At 46.4% G+C, this 23376-nt stretch overlaps 1 protein-coding gene across 2 annotated transcripts in view; it reads left to right on the forward strand.

Annotated features, from left to right (window-relative positions):
* The window catches only part of LOC311036055 (zinc finger protein RFP-like), a 72144-nt gene that overhangs the window by 13657 nt on the left and 35111 nt on the right, over positions 1-23376 (forward strand). The gene's annotated exons all lie outside the window — the stretch shown is intronic.

Genomic DNA, 23376 nt, shown 5'->3' on the forward strand with positions numbered 1-23376 from the left:
CTCCATATATAGTCCATGGGCCAGACCAGAAGTCAGGGACAAAATCTCTTTGACACCATTTTGTTTGTAGGGTCCATATAAGTACTTTGAAACATGATAGCCTTTTCAAATGAGTAGCTTTAATACTTTTTTAGGACATTCATTTTTACAGTAGTCCTGTACCTGGCCTATGGATACGTTCGCAATTTCGGTGTAGAAGAATTTCTCACTTGAACTGTTTCAATGGGTAGGCTACCTAGACATAAAAAATCACAGAGGTGCTCATCCGCCATAGTGCCACGAATGGCGCAATGGCCCAATCAAATTTGATTTGTTTCTGAGTGTATACACATGCAATACCTCCATGTTGACTAATTGTAGGGTGGGGAATTCATTTCTGATATTGTTATGACCACTTTGGGTGATGTTGACCTTGAAAGGTCATGGCAGAGGTCATTTTGCTATTCCGAAGACCTTGCCCATAACTTAGCCATTGTTAGGACTAAAAACAGGTGCAATAAGACTAATTTTTATTATATAATTCCTTTATGATATTGATTTTGACCATTAAGGAGCATATTGTCATTGAAATATCAAAGTCAATGTCAACTCAATTACTCAATAATGTTGTTATTTCATTGTATTTTCTTTCAATAATGATTTGTTTTATTTATAACAAAAGACATACACATGTGATATATAACACAACATGCCTACAAAGTGATATACAAATAAAATTATAACACAAAATCAAATAACAATTCCTCTCAAAGTGCACGCAGGTTAGTGTAATGGATTTTTATAGGATGGATTAAAAAAAATCCATAGCAGAATATGATGCATGGAACTCCAGCAGCACGGCACCCACATCGGCGAGTGTCACACTTGGCTGAACACTTGCATACTGTGAGCAGACTTGGTGGTAAGGCCTTCAGACACTTTGATGGCAGGAGTGTACCAAAGTGCTCCTCCCATCCATGTTCCATTGGTACTAGTCTTGCCTCGGGTTCCTTGGCTTTTGCAACAGGTCGCAAGCCCTATGCACCAGAAAGGCACCTTGGATGTGGCCTCTGATCACACTACTTGTGGGAGGGAGAGCATCAATTCCAGCACTGGCACTGGTATAGTTTTCTACCCTGAGGTCATCAAATGTCTTAGCTGTTGTATTTGAACTGTCCCCTGACCAGACACGCATTAAGTACTTCTCTGTCAACGCTGTGTCTTGTATCAGGTATTGCACTGGGTCAGAAGCCATAGCTGCATGTTTGGACCCCACCGACCTTACTCATGCAGTCATCTCCAGTCAGGATATGTGCCTTGATCACTGTCTTGGCCAGTAGTGCTCCAAGATGAGAGACTGCTTGATGCAGTGGGAGGATGCGCCGCTTCTCACCAGTGCCATACTGCTGCCAGATCTCCTTTATTCCCAGTGCTTTGAAGTATGGGGTGTAGTATAGCAGTAATGTGAAGGTGTGTGTGTCATTGGAGACTATGACAACTCTCTCGCACTGTTTCACATGAACATCCCACTCCACATGCACCACCACTTATGGCCTGCAAGTGTGTACGGAAATGAGATTACATCTATCAATGAACTCTATGCATTTTCTGCAGTCGGAATGCACTTTTATACCGTTTTAATATCTTTCTATGCTTGTTTTTTATTTTTCAAAAATAGCAGATCCACAAGCTCATAGTGCGGCACTTGGTGCCACGCTATGAGCTTGTATATCTGCTATTTTTGAATAGCCAAAGAAATCTTAAAATGACACAGATGCGTACCCGGTCTTAAAGGGTTAAGTTGTTCTATTTATTCACATCAACTACGATGGTCACTCTCCCCCACACTGTCTGTCTGATCATGTGTGCACATCTTTGAATATATATTTTTAAAGAGAAAGGTTTTTTAACTCAAATCTTTGCTCCTGGGGGTCCCTAGAACAAAATATTTGGAGGTGGGGGTCCGCGGGCCAAATACATTTGTGTGGGTCCTTGACGTGAAAATGTTTGGGCACCACTGATATAGAAACATACTGTATGTTTTACAGAAAACTGTTAGGATTTAGAAAACATTTATAGAATCAGCCTCAGGTCTTAGGTTCACTCTGTCTCTTTTGTCCGCCTGACATAACCAACAAGCTAACTTACAATGTAATAGACTACATGTAATAGACTGCTGTGCAGATTTACTGTAAATCAATGTAATAGACTACTGTGCAGATTTAATGACTCTGAAATGACTCTTTGTTTTTGTTTTGTTTTTATAAACAAACCATTTATTGCATTTGTTTATGTGTTTATGTAACGCTTATGATGTCATCAAATCTAAATGTTTTCTGTCTGGTTTTGTCAACAAATGAGTCCCTCATAGAATTAAATGAAACAGACAGACAGACAGACAGACAGACAGACAGACAGTGTCGGGGAGAGACAGACAGACAGACAGACAGACAGACAGACAGACAGACAGACAGAAAGTGTGGCAGACAGACAGACAGACAGACAGACAGACAGACAGACAGACAGACAGACAGACAGACAGACAGACAGACAGACAGAACTTGTGGGAGACAGACAGACAGACAGACAGACAGACAGACAGACAGACAGACAGACAGACAGACAGACAGACAGACAGTGTGGGGGAGAGACAGACAGACAGACAGACTGGTGAGACAGACAGTGAGACAGACAGACAGACAGTGTGGGACGGACGGACGGACGGACGGACGGACGGACGGACGGACGGACGGACAGACAGACAGACAGACAGATAGTGTGGGGGAGAGACAGACAGACAGACAGACAGACAGACAGACAGACAGACAGACAGACAGACAGACAGACAGGCAGACAGACAGGCAGGCAGGCAGACAGACAGACAGACAGACAGACAGACAGACAGACAGACAGACAGACAGTGTCGGGGAGAGACAGACAGACAGACAGACAGACAGACAGACAGAAAGTGTGGCAGACAGACAGACAGACAGACAGACAGACAGACAGACAGAGGGGGAGAAGAAGACAGCCTCCACGTGGCCTCCCCTGTAAGTAGCTAAAGAGTAGTTGCAAGGTTGCATGCCCTTTAAGCGAAACAAATGTCTTCACAACGTCCACCGACCACAGCCCCAGCGCTAGCGCTTCTCCAGCTCAACGTCGAAGGTCTCACCATTGCCAAGATCAACATCCTTGAGCACATAGCCAGCAAAAACAACGTGACAGTGATCACCCTGCAGGAGACCCACCAGGAAAATAAGAACATCCTGAGGGTCCCTGGGTACACCTTGGCCGGCCACATCGCCAATAAACATCATGGCACTGCTACATTTGTCCGCAAAGATATGGCTTGGTCAGCCGCTGGACAATCTCCAGAGGGTGCAGAGATAGAATACATTACAACCAAAGTGCAAGACACCACCATTGTCAACATCTACAAACCATCACCCAGTAGACTGGTCCCATCGTCCCTGCCAGATGTCCCAGCCCCTGCTGTGTACGCTGGTGACTTCAACAGCCACCATACAGACTGGGGTTACAGCAGCTCCAACGCTGATGGTGACTTCCTGATAGACTGGGCCTCAACTGTCGATGCTACACTCCTATACGACCCAAAGGAGCCACGCACCTTCTACTCTGCACGATGGAACAGCACCACCAATCCAGACCTGGCTTTCGCAAAATGGCATAACAACCAGTCACTCCCAGTAAGACGCATCCTGGACATGTTTCCCCGGTCACACCACCGACCGTCGCTCATCACCATCCCATCCTTGGTCCAACCAGTGCAAGGGAGGGATGTCAAGAGGTGGAACTTCCGGAGAGCAAACTGGGCAGGCTTCACTAAGCAAGTGAACAAGGCAGCTGTTGGTCTACCACACCCGTGCCCCAACAACTTGAACGATGCCTACGACTCGTACTGCAAAATGCTGCTGGCTGCCGCCAAGGACAACATCCCCCGCGGTGTGCGCAAAGCCTATGTCCCCTGCTGGGATGAAGAATGTGAACAACTCCTTCGCTCCCACACAGGAGCACAAACCAGCGAAGACAGGGACAAAGCATCAGACGACCTATTCTGCAGGTTAAATGAGAAACGTAGGCAACGATGGACTGAGACAGTAGAGTCAATTGACTTCACACACTCCATTCGACAGGGGTGGCAGACCCTGAACAAGCTGACTGGAAGGTCAACAACTCCTCCGCAGTGCCCCATCACTGCAAACTCCATCGCGTCGCTCCTGCTGAGTAATGGCCGCTTCCCTAACGCAGACAAGGACTTCAATAGAACAACATCAGCAAGAGTCCACGAGCTGCTCAGGGCCCCAGCATGCGATTCCAACCTATCCATCAACTTCACGACGAAAGAGATCGATCTGGCCACACAACGCCTGAAGACTGGTAAGGCACCAGGCATAGACGGCATCCACCCAGAGTACATGAGACATCAAGGCAAGAAGGCAACTGACTGGCTCTGTTCCTTCCTTTCTGCATGCCTCCAGTACTCAAAGCTGCCAAAGATCTGGCGTCGTGCTAAAGTGATCGCCCTGCCAAAGCCAGACAAGCCGAGCGATGACCCAAAGGGATACCGGCCCATCTCACTGCTGTGCGTACCCTTCAAGCTCCTTGAACGCCTCATCCTGGCACGCCTCACCCCAGTGATCGACCCCCAGCTGCCCAAAGAACAGGCTGGCTTTCGAAGCGGTATGTCAACAACAGACCAGGTGACCCTTCTGTGCCACGACATAGAAGACAGCTTCCAGGCAGGAGAGAAGGCGGGTGCCGTCTTCCTAGACCTCACGGCTGCCTACGACACTGTCTGGCTGCGTGGGCTACATATGAAGCTTCTGGAGACCATCCCAGACAAGCACATGGTGAGCTTCATAATGGAGTTGCTGAGCAACCGCAGCTTTCGGCTACACACCAGTAACGGCCAAAGCAGCAGGGTGAGAAAGCTCAAGAACGGTGTCCCGCAGGGCTCAGTGCTAGCACCGATGTTATTCAACATCTACATCCACGACTTACCCACAACAACATCAAGGAAGTACGGCTATGCAGACGACCTGGCCATTTTGCTCAGCAAGCCATCCTGGGAAGCAGTAGAAGAGGGCCTCTCTGAGGACATGAACATTCTGTCCTCATACCTGAAGAACTGGCGCCTGAAGCTCAGTGTTGAGAAGACCGTATCAACAATGTTCCACCTTTACAACAAGGAAGCAACCCGTGAAATTAACATCATGGTTGAAGATGCCCGGCTACAGTCTCAGTCCTCCCCGACATACCTTGGGGTGAAGCTGGACAGAACACTGTCATTCAAACAACACCTGGACAGTGTCAAGGGAAAGACCACCGCCCGTGCCGCATTGATACGCCGTCTAGCCGGTACTACGTGGGGAGCCACCACAAAAACACTGCGCATCTCCACCGAGGCTCTGGTGTTCCCCGCCGCTGAGTACTGTGCCCCAGTCTGGAGCCGTAGCCCTCATGTGAAAAAGCTGGATGCTGCCTTCAACACCGCCCTACGGACCGTCTCCGGATGTCTACGAGCCACCCCATCATACCAACTACCTGTCCTCGCTGGAATTGCTCCAGCAGAGGTCAGACGAGAAGCCGCCACGCTGGCCCTCGCTCGGAAGGCACAGATGAGTGAATCCCACCTCCTCCACAAGGTCGTCACGGAGACACCACATCGCGTGCGCCTCAAGTCCCGGCGCCCATTTGCCACACAGGCCCAGGAACTGCTCCGCACAACACCAGCGGACACCTCCAAGGCTTCCTGGGTGAAGGCAAGATGGAGGGACCAGTGGAAGGCAGCAGAACCATCCAGGCTCCACAAATACATCGAGGACCCAGCAGATGTTCCTGGCCAGCACCTCCCACGCAAGGAGTGGACAACCCTCAATCGCCTGAGGACAGGTGTTGGACGTTTCAATGCATCAATGCACAAGTGGGGTCTCACAGACAATGCCCATTGCGAATGTGGGGATCCAGAACAGACTGTGGAACACGTTATGACCAGCTGCCCCAAATTCCGGCCACCTAATGGTGATCGTGGTTTAATTGACCTAGACAATGACACAGTGGACTGGCTTGCTGCAACGGAGCTGAAGGTCTAAGGACATACGACAGAAGAAGAAGAAGAAGACAGACAGACAGACAGACAGACAGACAGACAGACAGAAAGTGTGACAGACAGACAGACAGACAGACAGACAGACAGACAGACAGTGTGGGGGACAGACAGACAGACAGACAGACAGACAGACAGACAGACAGACAGACAGACAGACAGACAGACAGACATCGTAGTTGATGTGAATAAATAGAACAACTTAACCCTTTAAGACCGGGTACGCATCTGTGTCATTTTAAGATTTCTTTGGCTATTTAAATATAGCAGATATACAAGCTCATGGCGTGGCACCAAGTGCCGCACTATGAGCTTGTGGATCTACTATTTTTGAAAAATAAAAAACAAGCATAGAAAGATATTAAAACGGTATAAAAGTGCATTCCGACTGCAGAAAATGCATAGAGTTCATTGATAGATGTAATCTCATTTCTTGCATAGACTGCATAACAGTTTCATTCTACTGTTACACCACCAGCCCTTCCACCAACACACATCACAAAGTGTGACTCCGACCGTACCCTCCTTTAAAACCACCATACAAGCAGGGACGGATTAACCCCCGCACAGGCCCCTGGGCCGCCAATCTTTTAGGCCCCCCCAAAAATGTGTTTTTGAAAAAACTTTATGCAAACTGTTAATTAAGTATTCAATCAATCAATCAATCAATCAATCAATCAATCAATCAATCATTCAAAAAACACCCACAGAGACTATATATAGAATATGATACCTGAGGGAACATGAACCGTATACAACCCATGTGTTGTACAAGTCTGACCTGTAGTGGCTGAATTTTGTAGTGTCCCCAGTAGAATTGGTAAAATGAAGTAGTTATTAGGATATGAACTCAGAGCAGACAAAGTAAAAGTATTCAGAAAGGGACATTTTAAAAATAATACATATCACTTTACTTCCTTCACAGGTGTTACCAATGATACTAATGAAGGCTCTGTTCCATTCTGGTTGTTACAATGATACTAATGAAGGCTCTGTTCCATGCTGGTTGTTACAATGATACTAATGAAGGCTCTGTTCCATTCTGGTTGTTACAATGATACTAATGAAGGCTCTGTTCCATTCTGGTTGTTACAATGATACTAATGAAGGCTCTGTTCCATTATGGTTGTTATTATGATACTAATGAAGGCTCTGTTCCATTCTGGTCAAACAGAGTCAGGGTGTTGACTCACTGGAAACACTCTGCTACACCAGTGTGTCTCTTGCAGCTCATTCCATATCATGAAGATGCAGTATATCCTACAGTGATCATCTTCAATGGTAAGACGTCTGACACGTTATTATAATGACAGTGTGTGTGTGTATAATGGGTAAGAATCTACCATATTAAACCATGCCTTTAATGGTCAATTTCAAGCCCACACTAGTGTAATCAGGGAGGGTAAAACAGCCATTTTAAATTCAACTACAGTATCTACTCTGATAGTAATAGCCTATTAGTCTGTAGGCTACTCTGATATTGTTTATTTAATACAAGTATTATTCGATGTTGAAACGGTAGACTTTGTAATGTTGTTTATGTTGTTAATCTAGCTAATTGCACATGTGTTTTGCGACAAAACAAATCTCTCCTTATCCATTCAACCTTTATTAAAGGACATTGAGGTTTTCCTCATTTACAGTGTCGTTGAGATACATCACAATCCAAATACGATTTCATTTTCACATCAATTTTCACATCAATAATATAACCAAATGTATGAATCAACACAAGTTAAAAGCAGTTGCAGACACTTGGGTACTGGGTAGGTCTGCAATAAAAATGACCGTATGCAACAAAATATATAGGAGAACAGTTATAGGAGTACAGATCTTTAGTTTAAGCTGTAGGTCATTCCAAGAGGTCGGGACACTAAAACAAAAGGATGTTTTTACCAGTTTTACCTTGGGGACCTTTAGTGGGAGCCAGTCATTGGAGCGTGTCATATGTGTTCCATGGTTCCATTCCAGCAGAGATTTAATATACAATGGTAAAGTCCCATCAACTGCCTTAAAATAAATAGGTTCCAATGTTTATTCTGTCTGTCAGACAGACAGGGAAATTCAACCCACTCTATCATACAGGATGCAGTGATGAGTCTATAATGTTCACCAGATATAAATTACTCTATCATACAGGATGCAGTGATGAGTCTATAATGGTCACCAGATATAAATTACTCTATTATACAGGAGGCAGTGATGAGTCTATAATTTTCAGATATAAATCACTCTATCATACAGGATGCAGTAATGAGTCTATAATGGTCACCAGATATAAATTACTCTATCATACAGGATGCAGTGATGAGTCTATAATGTTCACCAGATATAAATTACTCTATTATACAGGATGCAGTGATGAGTCTAAAATGTTCAGATATAAATCACTCTATCATACATGATGCAGTAATGAGTCTATAATGTTCACCAGATATAAATCACAGAGCAGAATAAATCAAGTGTATTTAAAGGGCTTGAGGATAGAAGGAGCAGCATTCTTATAAATGACGTCTCCATAGTCCAACACAGAAAGACTGTTTCAATTTAACCCTATATTTAAAATAACCATTTTTCTACCAGTTGGGAAACTAGCTCTGTTCCTGTAAAAACATAGCCTAAATAATGATTATAAAAAATAAATACAAAAAATGAAATATATATATATACACATATTATGTGAATACAAATAGGTGTTTGTGTACAATATGTGTGTGCGCTTGTGCAGCATAGGTTGCCTGTGGTACTGCGGCTGCTGCTGGGGTCTGATTGGCCTCAGGCCCGTAGAGTCGGGATCCGCCCGTGTGCGACACGCTGTGAGCTTGTAGATATTTTGAAAAGCCAAAGTATAAAGTAGAGTTAAAGTGGTTAAACTGATTTTGACGCAGTATTATGCATTGGTCTTCTATACAGATACATAAATAAATAAACGTTTTAAAACTGTAGGCTATAAATATAGTCAGGGGTTGAAAAAGTCTCCTGTGTGTGTGTGTGTGTGTGTGTGTGTGTGTGTGTGTGTGTGTGTGTGTGTGTGTGTGTGTGTGTGTGTGTGTGTGTGTGTGTGTGTGTGTGTGTGTGGTTAGCTCAGGCAGCAACAGTTTTTCACTTCCTCTCTCCTGTGGTATTGTGGACGCCAAACTCTACATCTAAATACTCTCAATACTTTCTTATTGAATCTTATTAAATAATAATTGGGCATAATTCATATTCATATTGAGCACTGTAACTATGTATAACTATATGGTTCATATTTTATGTTATAGGTGTGGTGTGTAGTCTGCCCTCCAGTTGATTTGTATGAACACAAATATATGTTTCATTTCCTAAAACTATATTTCTATAGTAATAGTGAGAACAGCCCTATACATTACATTACATTACATTACATTACGGTCATTTAGCAGACGCTTTTATCCAAAGCGACTTACAATAAGTGTATTCAACATAGGTAGGGAACGAAAACTACTAATCACCAGAAGTTTTAAGTACATTTCCTGCAAAAACAAGCAACCAAGAGTATACCTAGCGCTAAGGTAAAAGTGCAATATATCAGCTACCTACTTTCTTAAACAGATGAGACAAAAAATGGCAAAATCAAATGAGCACGAGCTAAAACAAATAAGTGTATCGACTAAACAAGATCCAATAAAACAATACAAAAATAAAACAAGAGTTTGTACAACTAGTTAACAACAAGTAGGCCAGGCAAAGAGGAAGGATAGTGTTTCCTGAAGAGGTGGGTTTTCAGCCTGCGGCGAAAGATGGGCAGTGACTCTGCTGTCCTGACATCAGTGGGAAGTTCATTCCACCACTGTGGGGCCAGAACAGAAAAAAGTCGTGACCGTGTCGATCGACCAGAAGGACCGTTGAGTGGCGAGGGAGTCAGTCGCCCCGAGGTGGCAGACCGGAGTGGTCGGGCAGGGGTGTGGGCATTGACCAAAACCCGGAGGTAAGAAGGAGCTGTTCCTTTCACTGCTCTATAGGCTAGCACCAGGGTTTTAAACTGAATGCGAGCTGCTACGGGGAGCCAGTGCAGAGAACGGAGAAGGATAGTTGTGTGGGAGAACTTGGGGCGGTTGAACACCAGACGAGCCGCAGCTTTCTGAACAAGCTCCAGAGGTCTGATGGCTGATGCCGGAGCACCAGCAAGGAGGGAGTTGCAGTAGTCCAGGCGGGAGATGACAAGAGCCTGGATGAGCACCTGGGCTGTTTTCTCCGTGAGGAAGGGGCGAATCCTCCTGATGTTGTAGAGGAGGAATCTGCAGGACCGTGTCACTGATGCGATGTTAGCCGAGAACGACAGTTGATCGTCCAGGGTCACACCCAGATTCTTCGCAGTCCGAGTTGACGTCACCACAGCATTCTCAATGGTGATGGCCATGTCTCGGTGAGGACAGCCCTTCCCCGGGATGAACATCAGCTCGGTCTTGTCCAGGTTGAGCTTCAGGTGGTTCGTCGACATCCACTCCGAGATGTCAGCCAGACAAGCAGCAATGCGTGCCTCCACTTGTGTGTCAGAGGGGGGGAATGAGAGGATCAGCTGGGTGTCATCGGCATAGCAGTGGTAGGAAAAGCCATGGGAGTGGATGACAGCACCAAGAGATGTAGTGTAGAGAGAGAAAAGAAGAGGACCCAGAACCGAGCCTTGGGGAACCCCAGTAGTGAGCCTGTGTGGTTCTGACACAGACCCTCTCAGCATCACCTGGTAGGAGCGACCCGTCAGGTAGGATGCAAACAGGGAGAGTGCAGAGCCTGAGACACCCATCCCCTCGAGGGTGGAGAGGAGGATCTGGTGGTTCACTGTGTCGAACGCTGCAGACAGGTCCAGGAGTATCAGGACGGAGGAGAGAGAGTTCGCTCTAGCGGCATGGAGCGACTCCGTCACTGCCAGGAGGGCAGTCTCTGTCGAGTGACCCACTTTGAACCCCGACTGGTTGGAGTCCAGGAGGTTGTTCTGGTGGAGGTAGGAAGACAGTTGTTTAAAGACAGCACGTTCGAGAGTTTTAGATAGGAAGGATAGAAGGGAAACCGGTCTGTAGTTCTTGATCTCAGAGGGGTCAAGTGTCGGTTTCTTCAGGAGGGGGGTGACTCTGGCAGTCTTGAAAGCAGAGGGAAAGTAGCCAGACGTCAGAGAGGTGTTAATAAGGTGGGTTAAGAAGGGAAGGAGTTCAGGTGCAGAGGACTGCAGCAGAGGGGATGGGACCGGGTCCAGGGAGCATGAGGTGGGGCGACTAGAGGTAATAAGGAGAAGGACCTCGTTAGAGGAGAGGGGAGAGAAGTGGGATAGAGAGGGTGGGGGAGAGGGAGGAGGAGTAGATGAAGATAGGGAGGGAGGGGTGGAAGGCAGACAGGTGTGGGTAGTGCGCAGGGCATCAGCCGGGGGAGGAGTGAAGGAGGATCGGATATCGTTCACCTTCTTGTCAAAGAAGTTGGCGAAGTCGTCAGGGAGGAGTGAGGAGGAGGGAGGAGGGGGAGGTGGTTGCAGGAGAGAGGAGAAAGTTTCAAATAGTTTTTTAGGGTTGGAAGCAGAAGCCTGAAGGGGGGAGAGGAGAGAGAGAGAGAGTAGGACATGAAGTAGTGATCAGATAATTTCTTACCTTTTCTAACCTTTTCACTGGAAAGAGGAGTGACGGACAGGTTAGCTGTAGAGCAGCATCTGGTGAAGATCAGGTCCAGTTGGTTGCCAGCCTCGTGGGTAGGGGGAGATGGGGAGAGAACTAGGTCGAAGGCGGCGAGAAACGAAAGGAGTGGGTCTCGCTGCTTCTCAGTCGGGAGGTTGAAGTCACCCAGAAGGATGAATCCAGAGCCATCGACAGGGAAGTGAGAGACTAGAGTGTCCAGCTCTTCCAGGAAGCCACCAGCAGGGCCCGGTGGGCGATAAACAACTGCAATGGTGAGCTTGACTGGATGAGAGACAGTGACCACATGAAATTCGAAGGAGGTAGGAGAGAATTGTGACAGTGAGACAGGAGAGTATTTCCATTTTCTGGAAATTAGTAGACCAGCACCACCACCTATCCGCACGGCTCTGGGAGTGTGAGAGAAAGAGTACACATCTGACAGAGCCGCGGGCGTAGCAGTGTTTTCTGGTGGGATCCAGGTCTCAGTCAGAGCAAGGAAGTTGAGGGAGAGCAAGGATGCGTAGGCTGAGATGAAAGCAGCTTTGCCTTCCACCACAGCCGAGTGGCAATTCCAAAGCCCTCCCGTTACCACTTGCTCGACGTGAGTTGACAGAGTAGGATATATTAGATTAGTGGTATCGCGACATCTGGGTGTAACCCAGTGTTTGTGCGACCACCAGGAAGAGGAGAGGACAGGAATAGGAAGAAAACACATTGTAGACCACTAAACCTATACACACTATACACTGCTATATCTATCACACTACTATCTATGTCACTAGTCAATGATACTGCCTATCGTTCTTTGACAAAGTCGCGCTTTGACAAAGTCGCCTGCTGCTGCCTTTGCCTGCTGCTGCCTTTGTTCGTCTAGCCTTAGTTCGACTGGCCGCTTGAAAGCTGCCGCTTTCAAAGCTAGTATTTAAAGCCACTTCAACTGATTGCTAATCACCTGCCAGGAGTGAATGCCCCTCCCCTAATTATCGAAGTCTTCAGTTCAAAGTGCCTTTAATAGGCTGTCAGCTGAGCAATAGAGCAAGCTAAATAACAACTAGTTAGAAGCTAAAGCAACTATACAACTACACAACACTACAACTATACAAACTACACAACACTGACACTTTAGAACAAAGTACAGCTACTTAAAGCAACCTGCTATTATAAGAAAATATACTCAAACTCTCTAGGTGACTCAGGCAGAATACAGGGTTCCTTCAGCTGTTGAATTTACACACTGAAGTCACACTGGCCCCACACTGGCTTATAACACCTTGACACTGTGAATGCACCTCCCCTAATTATACAAGTCTTCAGTTCAAAGTGCCTTTAATAGGCTGTCAGCTGAGCAATAGAGCAAGCTAAATAACAACTAGTTAGAAGCTAAAGCAACTATACAACTACACAACACTACAACTATACAAACTACACAACACTGACACTTTAGAACAAAGTACAGCTACTTAAAGCAACCTGCTATTATAAGAAAATATACTCAAACTCTCTAGGTGACTCAGGCAGAATACAGGGTTCCTTCAGCTGTTGAATTTACAATAGTCTATAGTCTAAGATGTTATTAGCCAATAAGGTTACAAAGATGTCTCACTTCATAGAATATGCCTCGTATGCAAATAAAAGCAGTTCATTCTGTGTTACTTTCTAGAGGAAGTAGCCTACAGCGGTTTGTCTCCAACTTAGATCAACTTCCTGTTACCAGTCATCAACAACAGGATGTGGTTTTATCTGCTGCAGTTCTGCATATTATGACACTTTGTTGTCTCCGCTAGGACGAAGGCATAGCCGAGACGGTTTTGCACCCTGTCCGTCCTTCAGTCTATGAGCAGCTAATCTCCGGCAAATTTTCGGCCTGTCATAGCGCCACCAGGAGGCTGTTTTTTGCAAAACACATTTTTTTATATTACTCCTACAGGTTTTGTCCAAACATCACAAATTGGTACACAGTATCTCTATAGTCATGAAAAGAAACAGGTCTTTCAGATTTTTCATAATCCATCCTGATTGGCTAAGATTGGCTTCCAAAGTTTGCAGGAGTGCTCCGTTTTGAACACAATGCCTCAAATCATGAACACAGCGTGCAATTTCCGTGAAATTCGGTACGCATATTCCTACTAGGCCGAGGAAGAAATGCCACTAGATTTTTTTTCAAATCAACCTCATGGTCGCGCTATAACAGTCTGATTTGTGTTTTACCTATAACTGAAAAACTTTGCTCTGTATTTTTCACAGCTGCCTTTTATAGCGCCACCAGACTTATGTAAAAAAAAATATATATTACTCCTTCAGATTTTATCCAAATTTCACACAAATCGGTACACATGATCTCTATAGTGTATGTATGTATTATGATGTATTACCTTGTATCCTTGCTTACTGTAAATCGCTCTGGATTAAGAGCTAAAACTCACTAAACTGTAAACTGTACAATCATGTGATCACTGAACACTGATCATAATGACTCTTTATCACATCACAGGGTGATGACATCACAGGGTGAACTACATAGAGGAGGGGGAGGGACAACTAGACATTCTACATATGGAAATGAATGTTTACTTACAGTTCTAACTTCATAAGAACTCACAGTAGGAGGAACACATGGTGAACATTCTGAACTGATTCTGAACCACACGAACTGCAGTTTATGAATGTTAATAGGTAAGTGTTCTTATGATGTAAACTAGAACAACATAACCTGGTGTTGTGTTTTTTTTATTTTTTACAATTTATTGTATTACACATTGCTTCAGTCTGTTGTTCAACAGATGAATCTTAAGTAAATGTTTTATATTATACTGTATACTAAAACATTACTATCAACTATAAACCTTTGGCTGTTATGTAACATACGTACTATTACTTCAGCTTTCTACGTAATGCTTCTTCCTGTCTCTTTGCACGCAAGCAGGCAGGCAGGCAGACAGGCTGGCAGACAAGCAGGCAGGCCAGCAAGAAAGAAAGCAGGCAGACAGGCATGCAGGCAGGTAGACAGACAGGCAGGCTCACCCGCTGTAATGAAGAACACAACCTGTTTCTAATGGGCTACATTTGTATTTAATGGAGACATTTTAAAATATTTGATCAACTTATTCTACACGAGAGAGAGAGAGAGAGAGAGAGAGAGAGAGAGAGAGAGAGAGAGAGAGAGAGAGAGAGAGAGAGAGAGAGAGAGAGAGAGAGAGAGAGAGAGAGAGAGAGAGAGAGAGAGAGAGAGAGAGAGAGAGAGAGAGAGAGAGAGAGAGAGAGAGAGAGAGAGAGAGAGAGAGAGAGAGAGAGAGAGAGAGAGAGAGAGAGAGAGAGAGAGAGGGGGGGGGTTTAATCAAGTGAGATCACTTTGGGTTTCTTTAGCAGACTGTTATGTTTACATGTTAGGATATTAGCACGCATGACAAAGTTTCGTCAGCTCTAGAAATCCCTTTGACGTGACGCGGCATGGCTTTTACACCCCAGGCCCTATTTTCACCATATGCCTTACCCATTATCCATAAACTTCTTTGCCATTTTTACTATTTTTAAACCCATTTTCAAATAGTTCAAATAGCCAATCTACAATTTCACAACGTGTTGATGTAGATCGGCTAGTTGAACTATTTGATCTTTTTTTTAAATAGTAAAAAATGACAAAGAAGTTTAGGGATAGGCCTAATGGGTAAAGCACCGGCGAGAATAGGGCCCCCATCTCCCAGACAGCGTAGTAATGTTTTCCATCATATAGCCCGAGGAGACCATCTAATACACACATGGGCAACATATGGCCTGAGGGCCAGACCCGGCCCTTTGAGCATCTCAGTCCGGCCCTCTAAGTCCTCAAAGAAAAACAAAATGGCCGCCCAAAATATTTACATGTTAAAAGGCAGCATTTTATGTTAATGGATTTGAGGGAAATTAATTTAACTTGACTCAAATTAATTATTAGTAATTAATATGTACCATTTGAGTACGCACCTGCATTCCATATTTCATCCGTATGTGCGCTCAAATCTGAAATGTTTTTAATGTGACTTTGTGACACTGAAACAGTCTGCCTTGAATCCATATTATAATAATATGTTTGACAACGTGGGTGATACAGTACAGCAGTAACAAAAACAAAACAAACTAGAGGTTACGTATGTAACCCTGGTTCTTTTAGTTCAGGAGTGAGGCACTCACTATGGGAAACAGCGCCATCTGGCGATGCAACAGAGCTACACACAATACGCTCCCGGGCCCATTCATTGGGCAAGAGGGTATGTCACGTCACCAGCCGCCCCTTCCCTTTTCCGGAAGGACATATAAGGCCTTGTCGTGACGTAGAACTTCCTCCAACACAGTTCCTCTGTTCGCAGTGGCGAAAAAAGGGGTGTTTGGTGAGTGCCTCACTCCTGAACTAAAAGAACCGGGGTTACATACGTAGCCTCTAGTTCTCTTTCGTTCTAGTAGTGAGGCACTCACTATGGGATCTATAAACCCCCCGGAAGCAAGGCGGGACCCCGGCCTCCGGGGCGCCCGAACCTTCCGGGCCTGGACGTGGCACAAGGGATAAGAAAAGAAGGCCCTGACAGGTGTAAAAGCCATGCCGCGTCACGTCAAAGGGATTTCTAGAGCTGACGAAACTTTGATCTGCGTGCTAATATCCTAACATGTAAACATAACAGTCTGAGAAAGAAACCCAAAGTGGTCTCACTTGATTAAATCCCCCCCTCTTTCTCTCTCTCTCTGTCTCTCTGTCTCTCTCTCTCTCTCTCTCTCTCTCTCTCTCTCTGCCTTATTCAGCTAATAGACATACAAGGTCTGCATTCTACTAACCCTGTAACAAGGGAACAGGGCCCCCTGCTCCTGAGACAAACTGATCGTTGGTCCCAAAGATCATTTCAGGAGGAGAAAACCTCAAGTAGATGAGGCCGCTACACCTAGGACTGCGTGCGCCACCGAGGACGCCGCCACGTCCAAGCTGTAGAAAGCCGCAAAGGTCGAAGATGACAACCAATTAGCGGCCATGCAAATCTCCTGAACCGAAGCCCCCCTAGAGAGGACCCAGGATGCAGTCACTCCTCTAGTGACTGCAGTAGAGTGAGCCCTCAGTCCATTAGGTACTGGGGCTCCACCACTAGTATAGGCGAGCCTTATAGCCTCAACGATCCACCTGGAGAGCGTCGCTTTGGCGATCCGTTTTCCTCTGGTTACCACGGCCATAGGAGACAAAGAGCTGCGTAGACGACCTGCTGGCCGCCGTCTTCTGACAGTAGAGCTTCAAAGCCCTCACTGGGCAGAGACAATGCAACCGCTCATCCTCCGCCGATGCGAAAGGAGGTGGATGGAAGGCCACCAACTCAACCGGAGCCAGTGCCACCACCCCGTTCTTGGTAACAAATACCAGGTTCGGTTTCAAAAGAACCCTCCGGTCGTTATTAGAGAACCTCAAGCACTCCGAACTCACCGAGAGTGCGTGTAGGTCGCTAACTCTTTTAGCCGTAGACAGGGCCACCAAGAGGACCGTCTTAAGACTAACTATTTTCAGGTCCGCAGCCTCGAAAGGTTCAAAGGGAGAACGGCAGAGTGCATCCAGCACCACTGCCAGATCCCAAGCTGGGAACAAGGGCCTGTTAGTCGGCCTAGCCCGTCTGGCGCCGCCCATGAAACGACGCACCAGAGGATGTTTGCCTACCGTCCCGCCATCGAAACCCTCGTGGCAAGCGGAAATGGCCCCCAGGTACACTTTGACCGTTCAGGTCAAGCTCTGAGTTAACCTGCTCTGCAGGAAAATGAGAATGCTGCGCACTGGTGCCCGGAATGCCACGGTGAGACGGTGACTGCCCCAGGCACCATCACACAAAAATATTCCATTTAATGTCATAGGCAGCCCTCATAGATCCGGCCCTGGCCCCCTGGATGGTAGCCACCACATCAGGGGGCAAGCCGCACAAGTCTAAGGTGGCCCTCTCACGGGCCAGACCCACAGATCTAGGTCCCGGGGGCGGGGGTGGTTGATCTCATTCCCTGCCTGCCGCAGCAGGTCCGTGATCGGAGGGAGGGGCCATGGCTTGGCGTAGAGGAGAGGAGTTATTTTCCGATCTCCACACGCCCTAAGCCGGCGCCACCAGCAGCACAGACAGACCGTGGAGTCTGACTCTCTCCACCGTCGGGCGGATTAGCTCCAGCGGTGGGAACGCGTATAGCAGTTCCCTCGGCCAACTGTGTGCCAACGCGTCCAGGCCCATCGAGAGTCTGTCGCCTTCGCTGAGAAAAAGCGAGAACACTTCGCGTTCTCTACTGAGGCAAACAAGTCGACCTGTGGTCGGCCAAACCTGGCCCAAATCATGTCCGCCACCCTCGGATTGAGTGACCAATCTGTGTACCAATACCTGCCTCTGGACAGCAGGTCGGCCCCACTGTTCAGGAGGCCCGGGACATGGACCGCACAAATCGATGTGAGGCGTGAGGCGCACCACGTTGTCAGCTCGCAAGCTAGTCTGTCCAACACTCGGGAGCCTAAGCCTCCTTGCTTGTTGACATAGCACATGGTCGTGGTGTTGTCCGTCCTGACTAGGACATGGCAACCGCTGATACGAGCTTCGAAGTGTTTGAGTGTGAGAAGCACTGCCATCAGCTCCAGGTAGTTGATGCCCTCGTGTACGGCGCCCCAGCCTGTGAGGCTGGCGTCCGTCGTGACGACCTTCCGTGAAATCACAGCACCTATACTGACACCCTCCGACAGAAATAGTGCGCGTGACCACGGTCTGAGTGCATCCATGCAACGTGGAGACACCAGAACTTGTCGAGACCCCATGGTAGGCGGGATCTTGAGAGCCCGCATCCACCTCTGAAAAGGTCTCTTAAATAGCCTGCCTAGGCGGATCAGGTGTATGGCCGAAGCCATGAGGCCCGCCGCCTGCATACACAGCCTGTAAGTGACTTTCTTCCCTACGTGGAAAGACCTCACACAGGACAGGAAGCCGTCTATCCTCTCCTTGGACAGACGCGCTACGAGCGTGGTCGAGTCCAGTGAGATGCCTATGAAGCATGTCTGCTGGGACGGAACCAAAACGCTCTTCTGAAAATTGATGGTGAAAACCAACAACGTCAGGTGGGAGATAGCTATCTCTGTGTGTCTCGCCACCTCCCGACCGGAGTTCCCGGCCACGAGCCAGTCGTCGATGTAAGTCGACAGATGGATCCCCTGTCTCCTCAGCGGAGCTATAGCCGCCTGTGTGCACTTCACGAACACACGGGGCCTCAGGGACATTCCAAACGGGAGGACCGTGTACTCGTACACCCGTCCCTCGAAACCGAAGCGCAGGAATTTCCTGTGAGCCGGGTAGATAGGAATGTGGAAGTAAGCGTCCTTTAGGCAGGGTGCCCGAAATTGTGGATCGCATTGAAAGACTGAGCCACTCCGAGGCAGGCGATGCAGATCAGGTGCGGGTCGTCTCCGGCGATCGTGGCTGTGCAGTCCGGGAGTCTATACCGTCTCGATGGTAGAGGGCCGCCGTAGGAAGAGACGCCTTTAGCGGTGGCCATCGTGAGAAATGTTGTCGCATCGGGCTAAGCTAACAGCTCTACACGGGGAGTTAGCTAGGGACACGAGGTGCTAGTATAAGCTGTGGCTGTATCCTAGCAGCTAAAGCTAGTTAGCGGCTAGGTTAGCTAGCTAGCAGCTAAAGGTGGCTAGTTAGCCAACTCACCACAAGGCGATTCGTCCTATTTGCCGCTTTAGGGCTAAGCCGGTTTATATTGGTGAAAAGAAGAAATTCGAAGAAATAAGGTTGTAATTAATTCGTTTTATAAGCGTGTGAGCCGTAGCACATCTGCTAACAGAGGAACTGAAGAGGAAGTTCGACGTCATGACAAGGCCTTATATGTCCTTCCGGAAAAGGGAAGGGACGACATACCCTCTTGCCCAATGAATGGGCCCGGGAGCGTATTGTGTGTAGCTCTGTTGCATCGCCAGATGGCGCTGTTTCCCATAGTGAGTGCCTCACTACTAGAACGAAAGAGAACAAATAGTTGGCCCTATGTTAAAGTAGCCTGTCATGTGTCTACCAAATTCATGCAGTTTTAACAGCACTATGTGTTTCAAGTTTCAATATAAATGTCCAATGTGTGGCCCTTCCCTCAATTTATCAAAATCGATACGGCCCCCTGGAAAATAGTGCTGCCCAGTCCTGATCTAAAAGGCTGTCTTCACTTCTGGTGAGCGGACGAGAACAGGCTGTAGTGAACACTGGATGTACACTCCCTGCTAGACAATCTCTCTCTGGTCTCTGCCTTCCCCCTTAAAGGGACAGTGTCCATCCCCACCCGGATAGAGTGAATTATATGAACTAGACCATACCCGGTGAAGGGCGCAGACGAAAGTCGTTGCAAACGTGGGGTTAATGCACGTCCTGTCGCGCGGTTTCTCCCCCGCGCGCGTCCCGTCGTGGCACCCCCCCCCCCCCCGGTCGCTCCCGTCGCGGCAAGAGCCATATGAAATCCGTTTTATTTTTTTCCCAAATTCTGTTTTTTCCATTTTAATATTTCTGAATTCTGTATTTTGCTTTTTATGCTCATTTTTACCATAAAAAAAGTGTCTGGTAAGTGGAAATGAATAAATGTTCAAGATATAACAGTCCATACATGTCTCTGAAAGAAATCTACACAATTCCAAATCTTTAATATTTGCAAATTATATGCAAACATAGAACAGTATATAAGTACATTAAATATCACCAATATAGGCTTGCTATTTTAATATAGCAAAATATAAATATAAAAACGGATATATAAATACTATGTTGTTATAGTTCTATATATATATATATATATATATATATATATATATATATATATATATATATATATATATATATATACAAATTTGCTATATAAAATAGCAAAATAGGCTTGCTATTTTCTGTTGCCCTGCAGCAGGCTTGAGTATATTTTTTGATGGCATTTTACACCACTAACAACATTAATCAGAGAATCACACGTCTTTGTCACAACTCGTGTTTTGTCTTTTTGTAGTTTTATTTTTAACCAACACAGTACAAAGTACTGGACACACAGATGACACACAGGTCATAGATGACACAGGTCATAAACCTGGAAATACAGGAAAATAAACATTGTATTACCATATATTCATAGCATATATGATTCACAATTAAACAGCAGGTAATGTAGCACAGTCTATCACAGTAGAACCGAAATAGCAGAAAATGACTACAATACCCATGAGGCATTCTGAACCATGAGCCAACACCCGTCGCCCCAGCTACCATTAAGTTACAGTGTCCAAGTTACAATACACAAAATACACCAAAATAATACTTTTCAATGGACTACTTGGGTAGCACTGATAATATTAACCACAGTAAGGTTGATAAAGTTTGTTGATGAAATGTTTACATTGTTGATTAAGTCACGATGACGACGTTAGCATTAGCGTTAGCCGCATGCTAGCGCCAAACGTCCGTTAGCTTAGCATCACGCTAACGGCTCATATTAAGTTGGTTTGGCTAATAAACATTAATCCCAACTAACGCCAACACAGTATTGGACATAAGCATTCACATACATGCTTTAGACAGTATTAGCAACAACCGGTAGTTGGTTTACATGGCGCGGGACGTCGCGGGTGGGAGCGCGCCGACATCCGTCGGGCGGCGCGGCGATGTTGGGGTAAAGGCCCCACTCCCAGGCGAGGCTTATGCTTGCGCTAGGCCGTGACTTCCGCGGGGCCGCTGCCTCGTCTCCTTCGTGTCTTGTGACATTTGTAATGGACAGAAATGTAAGTTGGGCTTGTTTGTGTGAGAATATTACCACATTGGTTCGAAATGTGTGCTTATTTCAGCATTTAGGAGGTAACTGTGCGTGAGCTGTGTGAAGCGAGCGAGCTGCTGATTTCAATGGCGGCCGTGCCGCGGGTCCGTCTGGTGTGTTTATTTTCCACAGAAAGAATTGTGCCGAGAGTGGGCGGGGTCTCGGTGTTGCCATGTCGGCGTACTGTAAGCGCTGTAGGGCCAATGTTGGTGGTATAGGGTTCATTTGGTTTGGCCTCGTTTTCATAGACCTTGCTGCTTGTTTCTCTCGCGAAACCTGGCAACGACGCATGCGCAGTTTGATCAAGAGTCCCCCCAACCAACGACCAACGAAGACTCCGCCGTGAGGTTACTAGAATTATAGTAGGATACCATCACCCCTTTTCCCGAGCCAAATTCCAAAACCCAAATCTCTGCTCACTCAGTCACTCACTCCACACACTGTCCTCCAGCTTAGCCTGGAAATCATTCATGTCCCAAATGGTCCATTACTTTTGGAGGAGCAGAGACCAGAGAAAATACACTGACTGACTTCAAACATGTTTGGTATCATTTTAACGTCTACTCAGGCTTTTGTGTTTAACCCCAGATAGTTTATAAGTTGCTTAATTCAGTATTTAGATATTTGCTATTCTTTTTATCAGACACGCCCCCTTCATATACAAACCCATTGTAACATTAAACTCCATTTTAACCATGTTAGATTCATTGAAAACACCTGTCCTTGGTTCTGGGGACTGATATTGTCCTTGTAATACGTGAGGGGGCCATGTTTTTTCAATGACTTTAAAAAAAAAAAATCGTAAATGAAAAAACACCCCGCCCACTCTCTGAGTGGACTGCCTCTTGGTCTGGTGTTGAAATGTGAGCCCTAGGATATCTTCCATATCTTCTTTAGGGAAATTTGAATCCCATTGAAACAGGTGGCCCCTGGTGTGATATTGCCATGGCAGACCCCTGAACAGTGTCTGTGCCACGTGGAACGGAGCAACGGAGGGTCTCACAATTCTGCAACACATGGTGGAAAAATAGAGAAAATACCCCCCCCCCCCAAAAAAAAAAGAAAAGAAAAAGAACACACACACACACACACACACACACACACACACACACACACACACACACACACACACACACACACACACAAACACACAAAGCTAAGATAATAACCCCCGTTGGAAGGCGTGTGTGTGTGTGTGTGTGTGTGTGTGTGTGTGTGTGTGTGTGTGTGTGTGTGTGTGTGTGTGTGTGTGTGTGTGTGTGTGTGTGTGTGTGTGTGTGTGTGTGTGTGTGTGTGTGTGTATGTGTGTGTGTGCGTAAGTGTGTGTGTGTGTGTGTGTGTGTGTGTGTGTGTGTGTGTGTGTGTGTGTGTGTGTGTGTGTGTGTGTGTGCGCGCGCATGTGCGGGACGGGGGGTGGGGGGGTGGGGTGGGGTTGCAGTTAATGAATTCTACATCTATAGAACAGTGGTTCTCAAAGTGGGGTCCAGGGAACCTCAGGGTTCCTTGAGGATGTGCCCTTACAGGTTTGTAACTCTGAGAGTGTACAAATGGAACCAAATGGACCCTTACAGGTCTGTAGCTCTGAGAGTGTACAAATGGAACCAAATGGACCCTTACAGGTCTGTAACTCTGAGAGTGTACAAATGGAACCAAATGGACCCTTACAGGTCTGTAACTCTGAGAGTGTACAAATGGAACCAAATAGACCCTTACAGGTCTAAGAACAGTGTGAGAACCATTGATATAAACGTATGATACTTGCATAATGCCTGATATATACATCTATACAATCACACCATATTCACTCTAACCATACATGTGTTTGGATGTTTGTTTATACTCCTTTCA

This window comes from Gymnoscopelus microlampas, assembly GCF_963454915.1.
Source record: "Gymnoscopelus microlampas genome assembly, chromosome: 2".
In the NCBI taxonomy this organism is placed as follows: domain Eukaryota; kingdom Metazoa; phylum Chordata; class Actinopteri; order Myctophiformes; family Myctophidae; genus Gymnoscopelus; species Gymnoscopelus microlampas.